Raw genomic sequence first — 23,968 nt, forward strand, 5'->3', positions numbered from 1 at the left:
AAAAACAGTTGCTACAAGGACATCTCCAAAGAATTAAGAGATTCTTTTACTGAGCTATAAATACACTATGTGGAAGCTGAAAAATCTTTGTAACAACTGAAGATAGTAAAGGCCAGAGATCAATTCAGTGCTTATCAGTGCGGTTAAAAAAACTGAGAGCTCCCCCAAAGCCCGGCCAACCAGCACAGTCTTTTCTCAGATAAAATTCCCCTGGTGTTAGCTAGAGTCTTAATGAGCTCAAGCTCATTAGTACAAGACAGCTGAGATCACACCTTCCTGGCTTCACTACAGCAAACCAGGTGAGCATTTATTTAAAACGCTACGATGTAATTTGTAAGAATAATTTCAAAAATAAGTGAAAAGAAGGTTATGTGTGAGTAATAATGAAAGATTAACAAGTCTAAGAGAGTGACCTGACTATATTTTATACAGACAAGTAAACATTAGCTTATGCAAAGATGTTGCGTCTGCTAGAAATAAGGGTAAGCTCCCAGAGCTGTTCCTAGTCACTGTAAGATAGGATTGGACTATAGAACAAAGTATCTCTACCTTTGTTCACGTAAGCTTGAAGAAGATATGCATTTGCCCAAACTTATCTGTAATAGCTTTATTAGAAAATACTGCAGCTGAGCAAGGGGTTATGTGCCTCATGTCTATTGTCCCTAGTCATCTGTAAGTCTATTGCCTGGTGATGACGTGCTGCTTTGGGCAGGTGGTCAAGCTGTTGGTGAAGCTGTGCAGTAGTAGATATGTACTCGGTGCTCCTGGCAGGATTGTGATCATATCTGGTTTCTAAAATGCTGTGTTTTGTCTCAAAAGGGAAGTTGTGACAGTGGAAACTTAAATTCAGTGTCTGCAGTTACTGAGGGCAAATGGTTCTGTGGAAGCCTGTTTAGTCACAGCTCACTAGATATGGTCAAAGGGAAAAACAGCTCTTTTGCAAGAGCTGTTTTAAGAAATACAACTGAATAGCACGGAAGAAGCTGGAGAAGAGTTGTTTTGTTACCTTCAAATTGAGAGCAGGATTTTAAATTTTGTTAAAGGATAAGAGGGAGGCACAGGGGGAAAGCTATCTTAACTGTTTCAATTTGGGCAGTGTGTAGAGGGGAGAGCTGAGAGTAAGATGTGCTAGAAGGGAAGACTTGGTATTAGTTCAGAGGAAAATCGTGAGTTAAGCCTGTAATGAAAACAGTGGTATCATTTTCTTCATACAGAGAATGGAAATAGGTAAAGTGTGAATAAAGTCAGCCTTGAATGCACTGCCCTGAGTAAACGCCTTGTGACAATGATGAAACTAACCCTAGGTACAAGCAGTGTGATTGAAGTACACGTGCTTTTATTGTATGCAAAATACTAAATCTCTTAATCCTCCATATGTGCATAGGTGTGTACATGTGTGCATGCACAGTGGGGATGTGCACTGTCATAACTACTTGTTACCAAGCAAAAATTGTTAACCAATCAGTTCACACAATGGTAACCTCCTATGTCAATGACAGATCCTACAGATTTAATTTAGTCAGCAGCTCTGCCTGTACTGACACTGATGAGCAGTAAAAGCCCCTGTCGGCAGAGTAACCCAGACTCCTTGCCTCTTATGCCCCTGTTGTGTTTGACCACGAAGCTCGCTTTGGAAAGGATAGTGTTTTCATCTGGATCTTTGCAACTAGGATTGTACAATTTATTTAACCCATCTTTCTACAAACCCATTTTTACTGCTGGAAGAGTTTGGATTTTTTTCCTCTAATGGTTGCAAGTGTGAAGCTTGTGTTTTACATAGGATGCAGAGCTACATCATTACAATCCATTGTAACCAGCAAAAAGAATTCCTGATACAAACGAGAACTTGGAACCCTGATAACCCAAACTACTCGTCCTAACAGGCTCCAAGCTCTTTCCAGTGGTCTGTCAAATAAACAAAGGAAAACTAGAAAAACAAAAGGAGGGGACAGGGGCAGGGAGCACAGACATATCTGATGTAAGATGGTAGAACTCCACTGTCGTAAGTCAAACACTGATTTTTATTTTTTATTTTTAAACGTATGATGGTCTTCTGTTATGACAGCCTGAGCACCAGGCAAACTTCCGTTTTTTCCGGTGGGTTTTGCACTGTTGGGTGGGCTTTGATGTAGTTTCTTCAAGGATAGCATGAAACCTCTGTCTATCTGCCTGTCGGTAACAGCTGACATTAAGAAGTTTGATATTTGCCCTAGTTCTTTGGTCCATTAGTTTAAAACCAACCAATGGTGATGATGAAAACCACCCAGAAATAAAATAAAAAATCAATTAAAAAAACAAACAAACAAACCAAAAGGCACAACCCAAAACCCACTATCTTCTTACATCTGACATTACTTAGTGCGTAATTTGATTATATTTTTCTGTGCAGAAAAAATGTTACTGTACTTTTAGAACACGTGCTGATGTTTGCTAAGTATACAGATATATCTGTACCTGATGCACTGGGTCATTTGGCTATTTGTGTGCAAGGTGGGCTTTGACAGCGCTTATGTATTTCTGTGTTATACTTGGTTATGAAGTAGTAATATATTAGGGAATGATAACAGTGGATGTGTCTGTAGAAATAAAAACTAAGGATAAATACAATATCCCTTTATGGCTGGAGTTGCATAAGGAGTTGCATATAGAGGTATTTGGAGATCTCTGCTTTATCCATTGTCATTGATAGGAGGTGCTGACATTTACAGGATTTGTTCTCAATCACAAAACTGTAAAAAGACTTGCTAAATTTCCTTTATAATTACTATACTGGATAAGAACATACAGCTAAATTCAACACATAATAGTTATCTACATTTTTTTTCTAGTTTCAACAATTTTTTCCTGTAGAAATAAGTATTTAAATAATATAGGCTTTAAAATCAGCAGCGAATGGGCCAGAGTGTATGTGTACAGAAACTCTCTAATATAAATTAGTGCCTTTTAAAACTCACTGTAAATTCTGTTTTCTGTAATTATAACAAGCCCTAGAGTTTTGCCCATGTAAGAGTATTTTTAGTGTCTTCACCATTGTTTTCCTTTTGATTTATTTAACTACATCTAACTTGAGCAAACAATGTTAAGTGGGGAAACAGATGTGGTTAAATAGTCTGTAATTATGCCTTTAGTCATCTGTTGCCATCACAAGGCTCCTCCTGCTACTGTGACCAGAAAAAGTGACCTAACTGATTTCACCAGCAGCCTTTCCAGTGCCTGATGCAGAATAGATGGCCTTATTAAGCAATCAGAAAAAAATAAAAAAATAAAAATAAAAATCAGCCATTGCAGTGGAATAGTAATCAGCAGTGTTTATACTGTCCCCACAATGCACAATCAGAATCATGAATTCTGCTAATTGGGTACCTTCTGCATCCAGAGGTGCCTGCAGTAGGAAACAAAAGGGATTTGAAAATTAGTGTTTGTAGCAATTAGTTTCTGTCTGAAGGCTTAGCCCAGTTCATGGAAGCCATGTTTCAAACAGAGATTATTATAGTAACTCTGGTATTTAAATGTCCTCTGTCATTATTCAGCATCAAATTTAGCATAGCAAGACTAATTTGGATTTACTCTTTAAAATATGATTCTTCTGATTTTTCCTAGTCCTTAACTGCAAACCATGTATTTTATGCTTTTTTTTAAGATTTCCCACATCAGTTATTTCCTTTTAAAGATTATGAGCTTGTTTCAGACTAACTGTAGAGGTGATTAAATGTGTTTGCTATTGAATTGCTGAGATTGAACGAATAGCATGTTGAGAGTTGGGCTATTATTTTTCACAGAATGATCCACACTATTGGCATATTGAGGAATTCCATGCTTCGTAAAAATGTAAGGACTTCAAGTTTATTGTTTATAAACACAGCTACAAATTCACACCAGTGAGTTGTGATGTATGAAAGTTTAAGAAGATAAATTTAGGCATGCATTTTTCTGAGTAAACTGCTGGTGTATTTACAGGTGGGCCTCAGTCAAAGCTCATTGGGTTATATTAAGTTGGTTATAAAAAGCCTTTCACTCTTTTCCATCCTTTGAATCTTCAGCATTTCTGATGTAATAATCTGATGGACAAATCTCTGTGCTTCAGTTCTTACCATGACAGAACTCCCCACGGTAGGTGCTTACAGGACAAATTAACAGTAGTACAATTTGAGAAACCTCTTCACCTTTTTTATCGAAGCATCAGCTTCGTGCTCCTGCTTTGCTAAATCTCTCCATATGGTTACAGAAGGTCTGTGACATTAGCATACAAGAAAAGCTTAGAATTCAGGAAAAAAAAATGGAGAAGAAATAGGAAAAGGGAAGTAAAATGTCTTTAAGTCAGCCCTAAGTTTTAGCTTTGCTCTTTAAAGGTTACGCTGAATAACGGAAATGTATTATCTGCAATTTATTAATAAGTTGCCATCCTCATTAGTTAACCGCTGTTTAATCTGTATGTGATTAAATGTGTGACCTTAAAAAGATTGTTATTAATACAAAATATTACATTACGAAACCATTAAGTTATAGGAAAATATTGGTACTTTGAAGACAATCAGAATGATAAGTGTGATAGTTTTTAGAGATACTGTACCAACACTTCCTCTGACTGATTGCATTACATATTGATATTAGCAAGTATCAGTATGTAGCGCAATCAGTCAGTGGAAAATGAGTGAAATGTGAACTAATGAGAGCTAATTGTCTCATATAATAGCAAGGACAGAGAATTCTATCAATTAAATTAGTCTGAGTTGAAACAACTATCAGTGTAATAATGTTGATAATATCAACCAAATTAGATGTAATGAAATAAATGCTATGCTAAAGATCAAGGATACCCATTGGCTCTGACTCCCACCTGGTGCTACCTAGTGAGACAGCCTCATGACTTAGGGCTCAGTTTGCTCAAATTCCTGCTTACAGCACAGCGCAGAACATGCACTTCTGTTCCCAGGAAGCAGAAGGAATTTTGAATTCTTGTAATTCGGATGTGGCAAACAGAGGAAGCCTTCTGAGAAAGTGAGGCAATGAACAACACATAGTACAGGTGTACCACTAAAGACTATTGCTAGCTCTGGCACACCTGTTAGTGACAGCAGGTGATGTGATAGATGGGAAATGCAGGCTTGAGCAGTCCTTGCAAATCTGCTGAGGTATTGAGGCTTTTTAAATTTTTCCCCCCTTAGAAACTACTGCTTTTAATCATCTGTCTGACATAATGGGTAATGTTCTTATAGTCTGCAACACCGTTTTCCCTTTTTCTGCTTAGTCCCATTTCTTCTGGCTGATGTTTGGCAAGGCTTCCAAAGCCAGATATTCACAACCAAACCCCAGACCCTAAACTCACGGTGGGGATGGGACGGGGAAGGTTGCATTTTCAGAAAAGCTGAGCCCACAGCAGGTCTCACCGAGGGCATGGAAAGCATAAAGATTTCAGCCCTGATACTTCTGTGAATCCAAATGGAATCTTTCTATCCTTACCAAAGAAAACACAAGAGTGTTATAATTGAGCTCTCAGTGATACCCCTTCCGAGTAAAATTAATCTCTTGTTATATAGGATCAAAGAAAGCAAAAGTTAGAAATAACAGCACCCAGGAGAAAACTTGAGTTAGAGAAGGGTGACACAGAGTTCATCAGCAGCACTGAAAGCACCTCTAAATACTATGATCAGCCTCTGATTGAGCAGTTCATTATTTAGAAAACATTTGACATCTTTTCACCTTACAGAGGATGCTGAGAAATGTAGAGACTCAAAAAGCACATGTACTGACATAAGTAGTAAAGATAATATGATTTTTTAATAATTAAAAATATGCTTAGATATGTTTTTAACTTAGACAAAAAAAAAAAAAAAAACAAGCTAAAGATCTTACATTTGTCTATGAATGGGAAAAAAATCAGGAAAGAACTGCAGAAGCACTAATGGTGGAATAACACAGGGGAGGACAGCCAGCTTGAAGGCTGAATTGATGATGGATAGACTGGCAAGGCCAGTCAAAGATACTAGCCTATCTGATATAGCACCTGGAAATTCTGGTATGACATCAGCATGAGTCATGAATGAATATGCAAATGTTCTTACCAAAGGTATAGTAAGTAGTGATTGAATAAATTTATTAGCTAATTCTCTTAATACAAGAGGATAAGTGAAATATTTAATGTGGAGTCTTAGATGTGATTACCAGTGGTTATTTTCAGAGGACCTTCTAGCTCCTTTTTGTTCCTTCTTTTCATTTAGCAAGGCTATTATCTCACCTATTTTGAGTTGCCATAATTTCATCCCCTCATCTGTTAATGGACTTTCTTTCTCTTTAGTATTTACTTCCCTAGCTATAAAAGCTTTTTTAATCCTCCTGAGCCCCATTTATTCTTTCTGGGCTTGATTGTAATGCTACGCTCTGCCCTGGCTAAGTAGCTGCGTTGCCCCAGGAGCAGCCTGGAGAATTAAGTAGGACTTGGAGCTCTGGTCTCTTTCTGTGCTCTGCTTCAGAAGACAATGCTGGGCTGTGGCTGTGTGACTTCCAGTCTAACCAGTAATGCTGGCTGACAAACCAAAGGGAAAAGCATTTTGCAGGTACTGTGCCTTCTTTCCATGCTGACCACCTGCTTGCACAGAGTGAGTCCTGCTCTTCGTGCCAAAACTTTTGCTGCACAAGAGAGCAGTGTGCAGCAGGTAATGTAATACTTTGCTCTCTCTGTTAGTCTCAGCTTCAGCTTCTTAATTTTTCATAGCCTTCAGTTAAATGAGGAGGTCTTAATGCTGTGCTGGCTAGCAGGCTCAGGAGCACTGTCAAAATGCTGTGATCAGGCAGTCTGGATATGGAAACAGCATCGTTTGGTGCACCAGCTCCACTGGTGCACCATCAGTGGAGATGGAAAAGTTCAGCCTTCTGATTTTTGGCTCCCTGTGTCAGCTTCCTCTGTTATTTTCAGACAGTTGCCTAAGGAAATGTTCTCATATGATTTTACCGCATGTGTTTGCATACACCTCTGTCCATTTTCCCTTTAGTTATTTCCTTTCTCCCTTTTTTTCCTTTCTTCTTCCCTCTCCTCTACAATATGTAGCGTATTTTCCCAACCCAATCGCACAGGAATAGAGATGTCAATTGTGTTAGTGAAATAGATGGTCAAATAAGGGGAAGAAGTCCCATGAACGTCATCTCTGAAGAAAAAAATGCAACCTGTGCTCAATCTCCATTAGGCACAAGAGATCTCAGTGAAGTTTTACCTCTCATTGTGTTCTCTGGGGTCTAATCAGGGAAAACTTCTGGGGGAAGCATTCCCACTGCTGAACCACTCACTCATACGTGTGCGGTGAGTAAGGTCATGCTTAATGTTGATGTAACTCAGTCAGAAGAGCAGTCAGCCATAGCACAAAAGACCTTTGGATTCATTAGTTTAGCCTCACTGTGTGCTGAATATGTGCATTCTTTAACACTTATTTTACATCTCCTTATGATTTCAGATATTTGAGCAATGCTTCAAAAATCCATTATTAGGTTTCACGTTTTCCCACTTTGACTTTCAGAGGACCTATCTGCAGTACATACCTTGATTCAAACCATGTTATGCTTTTTTTTCTTTTTCTTTTTTTTTCTTATGAGGGCTCCTTTGCTATCTTCAGTACGGTTGTTTTCAAGAAATCAGGGACTCTTTGATTTCTGCCTCTCTGTCTTCCTTTCAATACCTCCCAAATGCTGTCTCTTCACTTTTCTCTAAGAATTAACATGATTTCATTTTCTGAGCAATAAAAGTTCATAACTTGAGTTCCTCTCTAATACGTGTGACTCTATTTGTTATCCAACAGAGATATAGGCAGTCAGGATTTCTCCATAATGGATTTTACAGGCTTGAGAAATAATTACTCTTCCTTGGCTGTGTGTGCTTTGTAGCCAGAGCTGTTCTCTAGGCTGGTTTCATGTGCATCACCATGTTCTCTCTACAGTGCAGGAGAGCTGCCACGTGTCGCCAGCCGTCCACATTGTGTAAAACCCAGATGGTCACACTGTGTTTCACGAAAAACCTGAAGCACTGTTCATGCAACTGAATAGAACTTTGAGGGGAGACCAGTGGAAGCTGTTAATTTGTAGAAGAGGATAAAGTAGTCAGGTATTTTCTCTATGGTTAGTACCAGTCAAAATGTCGATAAGAAAATGTGCCAGAATACTGGAGTAATATATGAAGATGTAGCTAAATATCCTAGCTCATGTTTCATTGATCATTTCTTCATTTTTGACCTGAGGTTTCTGTCACAGACAGTCCTGAATCCTCCTGTGAAGTAAACAGTAGTTACGACATCTGAAGATGATGAATTTAAGGACCTAAAAATATGCTGTTTTCCACAATTAACTGCTTTCAAGTAACCTTCAGATTTGGCTGCTGTTATGTTTTATAATGTATATTGTGGCTCTCTTATTTTTTTTTCCCCTCCTTTTGCTTTTGTATTGCTTTAAAAAGACAACAGAACATGCTGTGAGTTAATGTTTCACTTGTAAAAGGTTATGGATTAAGCTCAGCTGGTTTCTCAGGCTGACGCGGGGTTCATGATTAGAAGAATGAAAACAAACATGAATTGAAAATGTCACTAACCTTTATTGGGCCCTGAAAATCCCTGAGCCTGCATGACAGGAGGCTTTCCTGTTTTCAACAGGATAAAGAAGATTGAAACAAAACAGCATGGATCTTGGCTATTTGCATCTTTTAATGAATGCTCTTCACGTTTGGGTCCCTTTATCAATCTCCCAGTTTTCAAGGGTTTAGCTGTGAAAAGTGCGGATGGTATCACATACTCTTATGAACCATGGAGTAGACATCTGTCTAGGAGGCTTTTTCCTCCAAATTATGCTCAGTGTAAAGAACCAAGTTTTAAGCTTCATTTATGACTGTGCATGGATAAGGTAGCCAGTTGTCCAGTCTGAGTGATAGGCCAAATAAAACCATCTCTAAATAATGCCACCATTTTTTAATTTATTTGAAAAATTATTCTTATAAATGCAGTATTAGAATCTGTTTTGAATGTCAGAACAGTTTAACGAAAAAAAGCTCACCCTTTCCTTAGGGGGAAAAAAGTCAGTTCTTCCTCTGACAGTGGAAAATGTCCTGATGTCCTGTCTAAGCCAAGGTGGGAGAAACTTGAAGCAGACTCGGACAGGCTGGAGAGGAAATCAGAAATGCCCATGGTCTGAGAAGCCTTGCTCCGTTAAGAACACAGGTTCCAGCCTGGTATCTTAGACCTACATATTGAAAGAGTATATTGCATGGTGTGCCTGCACTTCCTCTGCACTTATTCTTCCTATGCCTTAGGGAAGAATTACATACAGCACTTGGCCTTGGAGACTCAAATATTCCCTGCTTACTCATTACCTTACAATGTTCAGCTGATTTTTCCCGGTCAAATTACTGAACACACAAAAGCATTATCAAATGTTTTTAGTCTAGGCAGTGAAGAAACAAAGCCTGTGTTTTCCTTCATTTTAAAATTTTGAACTGCATATTTTAGTTACAGCTGTGCCACTGCTTCACTGATTTCATAGGTAACCTGAGAGAATGCTTTATGGAGGAAGAACACCAGGGGATCCTGTGACCAAATGTATTTCCTTCTCCTGACCTATAAAGGTCTGGCGGATATGGAATTTTTGCCTCACAAAATCAAATTTACCTTTTTTTTTTTTTTTTTTTTTGTGAAGTGAGGCAGTACAGACCCATGCTTAGTACATAATTATTTAATATATCCTACTATTTCATGGTGCAACTCTGACCTGTAACTGAGATTTAATGAAGTGCTTTGGCAGAGAATTAATATTAGAAGAAACACAAACCTGTGACTCTTAAGTCTCACTTCATCCAATTATAGTTTGTTCTTAAGTTACATAATCTATTTTACAGCTTTTGGTATAGGAAAAGAGTGATCTCTCACAGCATTTTAATGAGGACCAGTTTTTATCTCAAGCCGTCTTAGTCTTTTGCAAATATTGAGGAATGTTGTATCTGATAAAATTTACTAAGGTATCTTAATGATATAGAACTCTAAACAACAGTTTCAAAATTGGCCATGTCTCTAAATGTGCATGGACACGTGAATCCCATTTATTGAAGGTGACAAACCAATGAACTGAAAATTAAATACATGGCTATTAGGTGCTCTAATCCTAGAGAGCTCCTTGAGCAGTTTGTATTTGGTTGACAAAAGAAGCTATGTAAGAAATAGAAGTGAATTCACGCTTCCAATTGCACACTAAGCGATGAGAAAGTAGGAAACACTGTACAGAGATAACCAAATTTCCCATGGGAAGTAATGCTGATAAGCACTGGGGATGTGAGTACAACTCTCATGTTTGCAGTTGAGTATCCTGCCTTGTGTCTTCCTGATTTTTTTTCCTCTTTCACCTCTCCAAAGTCACTTTGGAGAGAGATTCTTCTCTACAACTCTGTAAATCTATAATTGCACATGAAGTGTGAGGTGTGCTGCTTACATAATGACAGTTTTAACAGCGTGCAGTTAGATAGTGAAGTCACCCGCATGGAAAGCAAGTTCAAGGGAAATTGCATCCTGAGGAAATACTTCTAATACTGCTAGTGACTGGGATGAGTAGCGTCACTAGTCGTGATTTGACTAAGATCAGATATGCTTGGTGTATATCTCACAGGTCCTGAAGATCAGGCTTTCTGCCTTGTCTGGGAAGGTCAGCCAGTTGAAGTGTGGGAATGGCGCCACGCTGCCAAGTGCTTCCAGAACCCAAATCATTCCTAGTGCAGAAACTTGGTGTCCTAGGAGATCTGACCTGTGGAAACTGGAGGAATCTTTGAGGATCTGAAATTTTTATTTGGATACTTAAGCAATATTAAGTTGCCTTCATTCTCCTCTTGAATCTAACATATGGATGCAAATTTTTAACAATACACAGTGCATGGAAATGAATTTGAGTGCATCATTTTGATTTGTCAAAAGTGTACATGGGTAATTCACTTTATTTTGGTACCATTTGTCTGGGACACATGGGAATTTTCAGCAGAAAACCAGTTAGAATGAGTCTAGGACTCTTAAATACCCTTATCTATCTAGTTATCATCTTTCCATCAGTCTGTGTGTTTAGGCACTGAATACATTTGTGGAATTAGCCCAATGGGCAAAGGCTCCAAAGGCACTTATGTGTCTCTGAAAATATTTCTTACAGCATTATCCTGGTGCATTATCTGTTCTATGGTAATAGAAGACGCAGAGAAGAAAAAAGAGTAAGTGCTGTTCTTTTCATTTTGTCTCAAGCTATAGTAGTTAAATCCTCATGTTATTTCTCTGGGGAAAAAAAAAAAGATCCACGTTGAGAGCATATGGAGCAATGTAACATCACTTAGGTTAATTTGCTAAGCTCTTGAGAGCCGTTTCACGTAATATATGGTGCTATGTGATGTCTTGGCTTACTCCGGGCTGTGTGAGAGTTGAGCATGAATTCAGGCATAACTTAGTGGCTGTCGTTTTCAGTTCTGAAAATACATGGACACCCCTGATTTATAATAAAAGTGAGGAGCTAGTGGCACTTGGCGTGAGGAAATTACTGTTCAGTTTGGTGCCAGTTCCTGTTAAACTCTTCCAATGTACTTTCGTCTTGGCCTGGGTTCTTTTGACTGCTCAAGCAGAAAGGTTTCCTGCAGCAGAGAATTGAGCCAAATGTTTAGAGGGTGTTTTTTTTCCCCTAATAAAACTTTACTGCACTTTTATGTGAATTCAGTGTTCGTGAAAGGCCCTGCTCTGATGGCCTGGGGAACAGAGACCCTAAGTTCATGCACAGCCCACGGGCAATGCAAGCAGGACTGGCTCTGCCCTGCCACATGTATTCTTCATCACAGCCCAAATGTGATTACTGTGACAGGTAAAGCCTTGATTCAGACTGATGATCTTCCATCATTTTCTTTTCATCTGACACCACCACAAGGCTGCAGTTTGATTTCAGCCCATTATGCATGTGAAAGCCATAGACTGACAGTCACAATAAGGAAAGTATCAAGTGTCAGGACACCTACCCCAGCTGGTACCAAGTGCCAAGATACGACGTTTGACATGCTCCTTGCATTAGCTGGACAACCTGACCTCTAAAAATATTGGAAGAGTTTACTGAGCAGCCCAGTGCTTGGAGCAATGCCTGGGAGTGAGGAATACAGGCACTGCCACCACACAGGGCTCTGCAGGGAAGGAGGCTCAAGCTTCTTGACCTGTCTTAGGTAAGAAATCAGTAGGCAGGTAGTTCAGCAAATAAACAGTACCTCTAACTATAAGTAGCACGGCTTTGAGCACCAAGGCCATTTTTTACAGGTATCTTGTTTAAGCATTGAGAATCTATAAAATTATGACTGAGTTTCTTGGACTATAAGGAAATTAAGAAGATGCATTTTGCCATTTTTTGCTTTGATCAGTATTCTCTTTGAGTGTTACTGAAAGTACACAAATTATGGTATGTGAAACAGTCAAGGTAAGGCAATTGATGCTTTCACTGAGGCTTTAAAACATAGGCAGAAATAAACAATAATGGAAAATGTGCTTCTCTCAGTCTGGTATGTGAATTTTCTGGAGGTGGTAACAATGCTTCCTAAGTTTTTTAAAAAAGAAGTATAGATAATGTTATATAATATAACATCTTATTATTTGGGTCTTTTTGAGAGAGTAATGTCAAGACATAACTGGTTCTCTTGGAGAACTGTCTAATTGCGATCTGAGATTAAATGTCTCATGTTGTATTTCCCCAGTGATTCACCTCTGAGGGGTTAAAGAATCATTTAAATCCATTAAGCCTCCATTAATCTGAGGCTGAATTCAGTACAGATGACAGTGTTTTGAGTTAAGTGCTACAACTGAAAGACAAAAAATCTCACCTCAAAATGTACTTTGTGAGCCTACCATTTCAAGTAAAATATAGTTGAATGTTTTCTTAATTTTTCTTTACTGTTCGTGCTTCTTAAAGGCGTTCTGGGATCTTTTATTGTTATGCTTAGTTTTACATATTGAGAAATGGGATGGAGAAGGGTTTGACAGATGTAATGGGATATGCTTCACTCACATGTCCACCTACAAAGCATTCTTACTGTAAGGCGCTGCAAACTCTATTTCTTTCCAAACTGCAGCTTGTATCTGAGAAGCTTATTTCATTGCATTTCACTTCTTGGTTTCCTCTGAATGCCTTGTACACAAAGTTCCTGCATGTTTTCTCATTTAGGGAGAACTGCTGGGGAAGTTAATATGTTTCAAGTAATTCCGTACACGATACACAGCAGAGTTACTGCAGATTGTTTTGTGATGGCATTTTGGATTCCTGACTGAACAACCTACTTAGGATCTGAACCTGCATATGCACCGAGTGCATGGAGGCTGATTGTATTTAGTGTAACAACACTAAATTAATTAAACTGGCTTATTATCTGGCCTTTAATTTGCAACCTGAGTTTAATGAGACCTTTTCTCTTGCTTATCTTCCTCTTACTCTTTTCTCTCTTCTCCCCTCCTTTCTCCCTCCTCTTTCTCTTCCCCTCATCCACTTCCTCTCCGTTTCTCTCTCCCTGAAAGCTTGGGCAGTATCAGAAGACTCCGGTTTGAAAGATGAGCATGTGTAGGTAACAGTCTTTTGGAGCTGTGCAGAACTATCAATGGCTCTTGAGGTCTCTGGCATGCACCACCCTTGCAACACCATCCCTGAGAGGATGGAGAACTCCCATGAATCTGGGCCACTCAAAAATAGGGCAGATCTTGGGTGGTAACTAAAGGCTCACTGTACTCCACTCAGCACAGAGGAAACTGCTTAGGAGTTTTCTAGCTGGCAAAAGCTGTACGAACTGCTTACCAGCCCCATATTACAGCCTGGAACGCCTGTAAGTGCCTCCACAGACCCATTTTGTCCCTTGGTGCAGCACATGTGCGGTGCTGCCTCCTGCTCAGGAACAGGGCCATCTGATGCAAAGCAAGGCAGCAAACTGCACACAGGAAGGCCCTTTCCTGCTGTCACAGCTGCTCCTGCTGCTAATTGATGCTGCGTATCTGTGGCATCATCCCAGCAACTATTTTAGTTGGTTTCCAGCTGTGAAGGTTTTTGTCTCACAGCTAGTGGTATCTTTGCAGCTGGTGGAGTAAGGTAAAAATAAACACAAATAATTCAGTACAGCAAAGAGAGGGAACATTTGCAGAAATTAAAGAACAATTTTATCCAAGGTTATTTGAGAGAGATATCTGCGTCTGTGGGAGAAAGGCTGATTTGCACCGAAAAGAGTTGATCACCTGCCTGTGAGCTCCAAGGAAAGGGAAATACTTCCATGTGAGTATTGACCTTATGAAATGTGTTAAATGCTGAAATATTCCACACATCAAACTCTGGTGGTGTTATTGACAGCTCCTCTACAATGTTCCGCACATATGTTCAAATATGTACTGCACAGGAGGCGTTCTGAAGAATGAGAATATATTCCTTCACTTACGATTTTTCATAAACTCCCTGCTTTGCTTTCAAACAGTAGTCCAGTAACTACTGCTAGTTAGAGGGCTTGCTTTTCCTCTCTTAGCTTGGGTATTTTTCTTTCAGATAAAAAACCTGTACTACCAAGCTCATGTCTCCTGTTTCCCCATAACTCCTCCAATAATACCCATGTTAACCCTTGAACTAGGGTTAATCACCAGCACTAGGGGTGATTCTGTAGGTTCTAGGTTGCACCACCCCATTTTGGTAATTGTATTTATCTTAAGTCCTTGTAGTTTCTCACAGTATTATGAAAAATGTAAGACGTGTACTTGATAATGCTTAAAACATCACCTATCTTAGGACACTCAGTATGTTAGGAAATTTCAGGTTTTCAGAAGGAAAATTTTGACTACAACACAGAAAAATGTATTTTTATTGTTATTTTATTTGTTCTTTCCTTTGCTTTCATGTTTTGAAATATTTATTTTTACTGTTTTACCTTAGAGTTTTGGACACAACTGCATGACTTGTACATCACAAACCCAGATGTGCAGTGCCTACATTCTAGCTTGGAAATGTTCTGCTCATTTCAAATTTGCAATACATTACTTTCTACCTGAACTTAAGAAACTGACATTCACGAGTCAGTCACATTACCTAGAATGCGAATATATGCTACTTGTAGTGGCAAGGCATGAACTAACAGAAAGTTAAAATAAATTAATTTTACTTACTTTTATCAAATTGGCTTGCTCGACTATTCTGTTTACAGTACCATAGAGTGTTTATTTAATACATTCTTATCTGTTCTGTTTTATAAGGAAAAAATGGAACCTAGAAACATAGGAATGAACACTGCAACATAAAGTAACTTCATAGAACTATATTTAGCTAATCAACAACTATAGACCAGTCCCCACTTAATCTTTTTTTTCAGGATATTCATTTGTATATTCATGCAGAATAACTTGAACACCAGCTGGCCAAAACCTGATGGAGGAGTGGCACCATGGCAGTCTCTGCCCACAAACCTGCAACTGCTATACTGGAATGAATGCTATTTAAAGAGAGAGCTCTTCATTGCTAAAACACTATTCTTAATCCATCCTTTCTCACAAAATTCACTTAGGATAATTTCCATGGATGCCTTTCCTCAGGGGTCAGTGACTCAATGAGAAATAACTTTGAGAGTTGGGAGATGAAAAACTTTCTGGGATAAACAAGTTTTTCTCTTTTCTCAGAGCATCCTGTTCCTTTTATCAAGCCACCTAGGTAGATTCTTGAATCCACCTCCTGGAAAGGAGACATAAACCTGCTGCCTGAGCTGTCTTAAGAGCTTGATCAAGCAGTGAGGTAAGTGCCTTTTACTACATGGAAACTACAAGGTCAGAAGGGGAAAAAGTACTGAGAAGATGGTGATTATGAGCATTAATCATAATAATATCGAGTTCTTGTGTAGCACTTTTCATCAGGAGATTTTAAAGCACTGTACAAAAGAGACGAGTCTCATTATCTCCATATTTTAGATCTAAAACGTGACCTCTGCTACCTTAAGGCTGTTTTTCACGGGTAAAAAAGGCTTCTGGAATCAACAGTTCTTTTTTTTCTGTTAAATTTCTAATAATCACAATGAAGCCTTTTGAAATCTACTTGCTTCTGTGTTCTCTGTAATGGAATTTTAATTGTTTTACTTACGGTCCAGGATATCATGAATGAATAAATGTGATTCTTATCGGCATGCTGACATCAGCTGATTGAACTGACATGTTGGCATTCTCAGGGCATAGTCTGACAATTATTTTAGCATGTTCAATTATGTTGGGAAATGGTAACTGATTATGTTGGTGTTGCAGTGCACAGTGAAATGGATCAGTGTAAACCACTCTCAAAGAGGGCTTAAATGAATCCTCTTCTTTTTCATTTACAGAGGACTGATGCTTTTAGAGCATCCTAGTTGAGAGCATGCTACCTAGCAGCAGAGACGTGGTCTTTTAAAACATCCTAACACTTCTGCGACAACTGTCTGTGTCATAAATTATACTACGCAAAACATCAATATTATTGTCAGTTGTTATTGAAGGGCAAATTTTTACCTCTGTTGTGAGGAAAATATTTGTTTTACTATGCTAGAAGATGGACCCTGACATCTGTCAGCAGAATTTTATTGTAGGAGAAAAGACTTATGTCTGCAGAACAGCAGAGGACAAAACTGGGTGCTCACCTTTCTTCTTGGTGCAGAGAGGCTCAAGTATTTGCTGAGGAATTGTTCTGGGGAATTCTTCTTCGGGGCAAAGTTTAGTATTCATGAGTGTGTCCTACCAAGAAGAGAGAGAGGGTTGTGAGGAGCTTTAAATATCAGAAAGAAAAGTCAAAGAAATAACAAAAATATACTGTTGCCTGTGCTCAGAAAAATTGCACTAGTGAGGTGGTGCATAGGTTGCTCTGAAAATAATGCCTCATATTTACTTCAATGGAAACTCCAACAGATACAATGAGCACAATAATACTATTTGACTGGGCAAATTATCTGTTACAAAACACTGTTTTTTAACAGAGTCACCACCATTAGCTATGCATTTTCACCAACAGTGAACAAGAACCTACATGCCACACTCAGAAAAATCTGCATCAGTGGCAGTGACCACAGGCATCACAACTGAAAAGCACCACCCACCGCCTCACTGTACTCATATCCACTGTTCGGTCTCCATGAACGTTCAGCAAGTGTTGATGAAGGTCAGTGGGTACCATTTTTTTCTACATGGACAAATTCAGGGACACACCTTTGCCTCATCTGCCCTTCCATTTCAGATACTATTTTGTCAGGCTGCCCCCTTGCTGCCATCTGTCACACAGCAAGAACATGCAACAATATTGGCGGGATGGTTCAGCCTCTGCTTCCATATCACCACCATCTGCTTCCAATGTCATGGGCCAACATAATAAAATAGGACGCATTACTTTTAGAGCATGCGTCATATTTGAGAGGGCTTACAAAGCACCCTGTGCAGTTTTGAGACCCTGCTCACAGGAAATTATTTTGTGAAATAATGTTTTTTAGGAGGTCAGTATTGAACGCTGATGTGAACATTGACTTTTAAAGAAGCGGCTTCTAGCAGAAGGCCTGCCCCACTCCTTCTTAAGGAAAGACTTGAGATATAAACCACAATGGGAAAAAAGAAGTGAAGCTATTGGAAGATGCTACGTTTCAGGGAATTGTCTGTCTTTCTACCAACGGTGAGACCTTTTCGTCAAGTAACTGCAAACATTTTTATCTAATAACAAATTACTGTGTGTTTTCCATTTGACTAAAAATAACATGAATGTCAGACATTGGGCCTGAAGTACCATCTGCTCATTATTTTTATTTAGAATTTCTCTTTTCATTAGGTCTTTTTTGTTTGCAGTAATGATAAGAAATAAATAAGACTGATCACTTAAAACGCTATCCATCAGCCTTGTTAGCTTCATAGGAGCTGGTGATAGAATTTATAGTTCCTGCACCAGCTGAACTTAATGCTGTTCATGAACTTTAAGCTTCCTAACACTGATGAAATGAGGTTAGACTTTAGACTTCAGCTCATAATGGTTTTCTGATTACTTATTTGGATTCCCAGGTGGATAACTGTTACTTCAGTTATTTCAGAAAAGTTTCTCATCAATATTCTCTCTCTTTTTTATTTTTTCAGTTAAGTGTGGTTATTCTTTGTAAGAATTAATTTGCTGAGGTATTGGCAAAAGTGTTCATACTGGATGTATAACATCAAATTGAATGCCTTTTAAACATTTTTAGCAAATCCTGTGGGAATTTTTGCAGTATTTCACCCTTATAATATCTATATACAAGATAGGATTTGCATAACACGGGTGATTTCTTTCCAAGCAGAAGAAGTATGGGGACACAGCAGTTGCTGACACAGCTTTACATTTCTGGAGTAAGTGGGTACTACACTTATATAAAGACTTAGTGAAAAAAAACAACAATTTATGGCTTACTCATGTCATGTGATGAGTGCTCTCAGCTTTCAGTATACAAAGTGAACTGGAAAAGTCTACATGTCCTAAGACCCACTCCCACATGATTGCCACTCTTCAGATTATACTTATTTCTTTCCAGCCTCTGCCAGATGTTTACAAATGTGCTGTTTTTCAAAATAAAGAAATTAAAAAAATATTAATATCTGCATAGCAGATGGACATAGGAAAGAGAAACAACTTTGTACTGTAGAATATATGTATATATATCATCCATCAGCCTTCAAAGACCCTTCAGATAGGAATTCCACACTTTTGAGCTGCCTAGAAATCAAGCAGCCCATAGAGCCTTCTCCATGTCATCACAGAGACCATGTTTCTGTGAACACAGAGCCACGTTTCAGACTCACACAGGGCAGGTGGAAAAACTGTAGAGGATGACAGAGAACTGCAGAAGATGTTGAGAGGATGAAATAGAATCGAGAGCCAAAATAAGCAAGGCAAATGGATCTCTAGTGTTTTTGTTAGCAAGGCAAGCAGTGTGCTAGTGCTTTAGCTTCTCTTGGTCTGGTTAATTTCATGGGTAGGGATTGTCCTACCCAGGGTGGGCACTGGGATGGGGTGGAAACTGGGATGTCTTCCAGGCCAGCAAGTCAGAACATACTTAATTGCAAGTGTTGTTTTGAAACATTTTTGTTTAAGAAACCATGAATACAAACCCTGACCATCCCAATGTAGCAGAAGTTTTGTCTTCCAGAAGAACTGATGAAAACACTTATATGATTAGAAGTACAGTGCCCACAGATGTCATGTTCCCACTCTTCCTCGAGGACCAGGGTGCTGCATCCCATGGCAGTAAGTTGTTCTCAGTGTGTGGCACCACAACGTGACAAGTGAACAATGCCAGACTTCCTGCAGCAGTGTCCCTGACCACAACACAGCTTGTACCCTCCACCTAGCACAGATGGGGACAGGGACTCGTCCTGCCACTGGCAGATGCATTCCTGATGTTGCTCAGTTTCTGGCTTTTTGGTTCCATCTCTTTACAGAGTTTTACAGTGTGTCTTCAGTGACAGTTCATAAACAGATACATAAAAAATATTACATTTACACTGGGAGGCCTCCATTCCGTTTATTTAGGCCCACCTAGCTTTGACTTTGTCCTCATTTCAGTACAGTACACTTTTCTTCTCAAACCGTGAGAATTAACTGCTGTGAATATTTAACAACTGATTTCCCAAATTGGTGATCTTGTTCAGAAGGTTGCAGTACCATGCTTTCTTGACTTTAATTTAGTGTGTCTCTCATTTATTGTCTGATCTGTATGACACTCTGTTTTGTCACTGCCCCAGTAGAGCAAATCATATTCCTGTAATTTGTCACACTGATTGTTTTTGTGAATAGAGATCATTGATGAAAAGCTACTTAGAAAGTGAGATTTAATTTCTGAATGAAATAAGCTTAACCTGGAGGAAATCTACTGATGTTTTTCTTCCCTGATCATTGAGTAAAATATGTAAAAGATTACTTTCTTGTACTGTGGTGCAATATATTGACAGGACATCAAAATCCTTACATCTAATGGCAAAAGTACAGCTAGATTTGCATGAGTCAAGAAAAAGAACATGTACTCAGCTGTACTAGGCATTCAAAATGACTTTTCTACTAATTTTCCCTTTCTTTGTTAATAAGCTAATTAAGAATTGGGGTTATATTTTCTTCCAAAACTTTTTCTGGAAAAATAATTGAATCAAAAAAAAAAAAAAAAAAAAAATCAATGTTAAGACAAAAATTCCAATCAATACATTTATTTGTTCAAAATGTACTGGTGGATGTTCAAGATGCTTCCGATTTTTTTTCCATTTCTGTGCTTCCTGTGGTTCCCAGTGTCTTTTTGCAAGCAATAGGCTGTTAAAATATCTGATTGCTTTGCTACATTTGGGAAAATCAGGTAGATTGCTTTTATGCGTGCTGAAGAAACGTAGTGTAAGTTTTCATACCACTACAACTCCTTCTGTGAGTCAATCTATATCTTGAGAGCGTGCCTGAGCACCCCAGTTAATTCAACCCAATTTCTACTGCTGGCATTTTGCCTTTCTACATCTTCTCTCCAACTGTAATCAGCTGTTCTGTAATCATTTGTTTCAAAGTGAAATGGATGTGGATTTATTATTTTATCTATCTATCTATTTATTTATTTATGTGTGCTACCACTCCAAATGCCAGCAAAAAACATGTCAGTACCACAGAGTCATTTTGGCTGCTCTTTGAAAGAGGAAAGAAGTAGGCTTCAGAAGATATGTTGTTATGACCATCACTATAGGAATAGTAATAAAATAAAACCTTTGGTATTTTGACAGTTTTTATTAATACATTTACAACCTAAAACAAATGAATAAAAACCTACTTTATTGTACATCTGATCACAGTGAGATAAAATATGTATAAAAATCGTTCAGAAATATTAAGCCTACAAGATTACAGAAGGATATATAGAAGGTAGGGTATGTGTAGGTTTAGAGTAGGTTAGGTTGGTGGGGAAACTATCAAGGAAGATTGGTAATAAACGATTCTCATACTCTGGCTATGCCAGAAAACATTGTGTATTGAAGGCATAAAATCAGGCAGCCCTGCCACACGAGTGATATTATATCATGTAATGTTGAAGGCATTATATTGCAGTATTTCAAGAGTGTATATAGAGCATCATGACGTACCATCATTTTTAGTTCCATGAAACAATGGAACAGCACTGGGAAGAAGCGGCCATCAGGTATGTGGAGACCTTGGCAAATTTGTTTCTGTGGCAGACAATTTTCTCTAATTTGACAGGATATCTCTTATGCTCATTCAACATCTGATAGCATGAGAGACAATTCACTAAGGAGGTGTTGATTAATCAAATTATACTGAGAGATGTCTAGTTGTCTGAATTTTCCTCTGACAGCTAAAATACTCTGAAGCAATAATTCAGGGGTACTGATCACTGCTATCACTGACATGATCTGGAAAAGACAAGGCTTTCTAGGATCTAAAGAAATTGCTTTTAAAATTATCAAAGAAGGCTCTTAAGAGGTCAAAATTAATTTGAAGATGTACTGAAAGAAGATTTGGTCAGATACTTTCCCATACATAGTATTCTTTTAGAAAATATATTTTCTACATAACTGAAAAATAGGGCTTATTTCTTCTTGTGTACATCTAGTGCAGTGCTGTGCAGAAGATACACCAATGTGTTGGGCACAGTGTAAATCTATTCCTTTAAAATTTAATCCAAAAGAACCTCTACTGGATTTTGGTTTGGGCAGAACTGAACTGACACTATATCTTTAAATATGGGCAAATCACTTGAGTATATAGATCTCCAAATACAGTCAGGTAATGGAATGAGAGGTCACTACGTGCATGTGAATTGTTTGCCTACTATCAAGTGGAATTGAAAGTTATAATTGTTTGACTTGGGAAATGTGATATTTCTCTTTAAGTTCATCCTTAAATTTTAAAGCATAATTTGTTTTGATTGAATTTCTAATGTTAATTAGTGAGGCTTGCACAATTAAAGACATCAAGAACATATAATTATGTTCCTTATAATTATACCATAATTGTTTTAGTGTGTTAAATGATCTAATAGATTTTTCCTGTTTCAACAGCAGCATTACAACCATCTCTGTTGAAATAACTGGCAAACATTCAGTAGGTACTTTCAAGCATTTCAAGTAAAGTTTTGATGGGTATTCATCTACTAATGAAATATTCATGCATTATATTTTTCTCTATTACAAGTGACTTTCTCTGAAGCGCCTAATGCTTGGTTTGCTTAGACAGATATAACATTCAATCAAACTAATGGAAACTGTGGAGTACTGTTATACTGGATATTATTAAATCAAATGCTCTTGATAAATATTGAGTCTCTGATGTTAAATAGCATTTCAAGCACAGTGCATGGATAGTAAAACAATACTCTGGCCTCTTGTTAATAATGTTAATATTACAACAGTCATCATTTGACAACTAATAGGATTTCCCAAGTGCATAAATATTTTGGTCTTCAAAAAATACTTTTTGTGTGCTATTTAAGATTTTCCATAATATGTATGCATTCACTCCCAGTGTGGGACAATTAGACGAATCAGTATTACAAGCAAAGGATATATTCTTTGTCTGTTTAAAATTTAATATCTCCTTCAAGTAGCATAACTTGCACCCATGTCAATACAAAGGCATCAATTTTGCTAATTTTGTAGGCAGGAAGCTAATGATCCTCTTAAAAGGCAATTGCTTAAGGCCTTTGGAGAATTGTCTGGGCATATTGATGCTGCCTCTCCTTGTTTCCTGGATGCTAAATTTCATTAAATTAAACTAAATTAGATCAAATGTTTTCCTGCAATACTTTTGCACAGGAGTTCTTTTGTTAGTTTTTACAAGAAAATCAGGGTGAAAATGTGAAGTGGTTGACAAAACAATGAATAAAACATGCTTCATGCTTGGTTTTTAATGAATACAATTAAAATTCAGAGCTTAATATCATGCCTAGTTTTACCATTTCTGCACACATGGAAGTAGTAGCTCCATCATAATTTATCCCTAGTCAACATGAACTTTGAGTTCATTTATCTTCAGATGACACTGTATTGGCTTCTTCCAGGGATCCAGTGAAGTCAGAGCAAGAGCCAACTCAGCAGTGAAAGCATCAGAGGAATAATGGGGAAAAAAGCGCAGAGAAGATCAGTAATAAGAAACTTTTTCCTATTATTCAAAGTGATTACGGAATGAGTCTCTGTGAGTTTTTGTGGAACACGTTAAAAAAAACAAGATTCTCCCACATCCTCTTAAAGGTAGGTGGTGATAGTTTCCCTGGTTCACTCTGTGTAATCCAACTGCCAGTGACCCCCAGTAACAACGTCGTGAACTCAGCAGTCCTCCTAGTAGCTCTTTAAGGCTGCATTAACCCCTTTTTGCATTAAGGGCAGGAAGCTGCACCATTAAAGAAGTGATTGGGTATGTGAAAATATTTCACCAAATATTTCTCCTGTTAGAGAGCAAATGAGTCAGCCAGAAAATAGACACCTTTAAGTGATGCTTGCTGTAAACACACATGTATTCATGCCATGTATGCATGCCATGTAACAGCGTGGCCTCATGATGGTCCTGAGGAAAGAGTTTATGGGAGGTTGGTGCTGTGCACATGTGGAGCACAATATTCTGGGGTCAGGCAACTCCTGCTCAAAGTTAAAAATGAGATGCAGATGTACACTGAGGTCTGTATGAGCGCTTTTGGAAAACTGCCTAAAATCTAAGCCAAGCCAGTGAGTCACCGGCATCCAGCAGCCTTCCTTTGCCATCCTGCAGGCTGCAGAACCAGTGAAAGGGCACCAGTTCCAGAAGAAAAACTTCCTCCTTCTGGGTGCAATTCTGCCACTTTTACTGGAGTTATTTGGTTTAAAATACTACTATACTGTATTCAGGGATTGGCTGAATAGTTCTTTTGAGATTGATGTTTTATTTTACTTTTTCTTTACAATCAATTTTAGAAGGGCAAAGCACAGTGCTAGGAAAATTAGGAAATGTGTAT

General features: G+C 38.3%; 1 long non-coding RNA gene across 1 annotated transcript; it reads left to right on the top strand.

Moving 5' to 3' along the window:
* Window positions 1–248: 248 nt before the first annotated feature.
* LOC121111055 lies at window positions 249–23,717 on the top strand. Its single transcript, XR_006939402.1, has 5 exons — window positions 249–299; window positions 11,155–11,212; window positions 15,657–15,768; window positions 17,477–17,652; window positions 23,042–23,717. It is a non-coding gene; the product is annotated as an uncharacterized LOC121111055 (long non-coding RNA).
* The last annotated feature ends 251 nt before the right edge of the window (window positions 23,718–23,968 follow it).

Source organism: Gallus gallus, chromosome 5 (assembly GCF_016699485.2).
Source record: "Gallus gallus isolate bGalGal1 chromosome 5, bGalGal1.mat.broiler.GRCg7b, whole genome shotgun sequence".
Classification (NCBI taxonomy): Eukaryota; Metazoa; Chordata; class Aves; order Galliformes; family Phasianidae; genus Gallus; species Gallus gallus.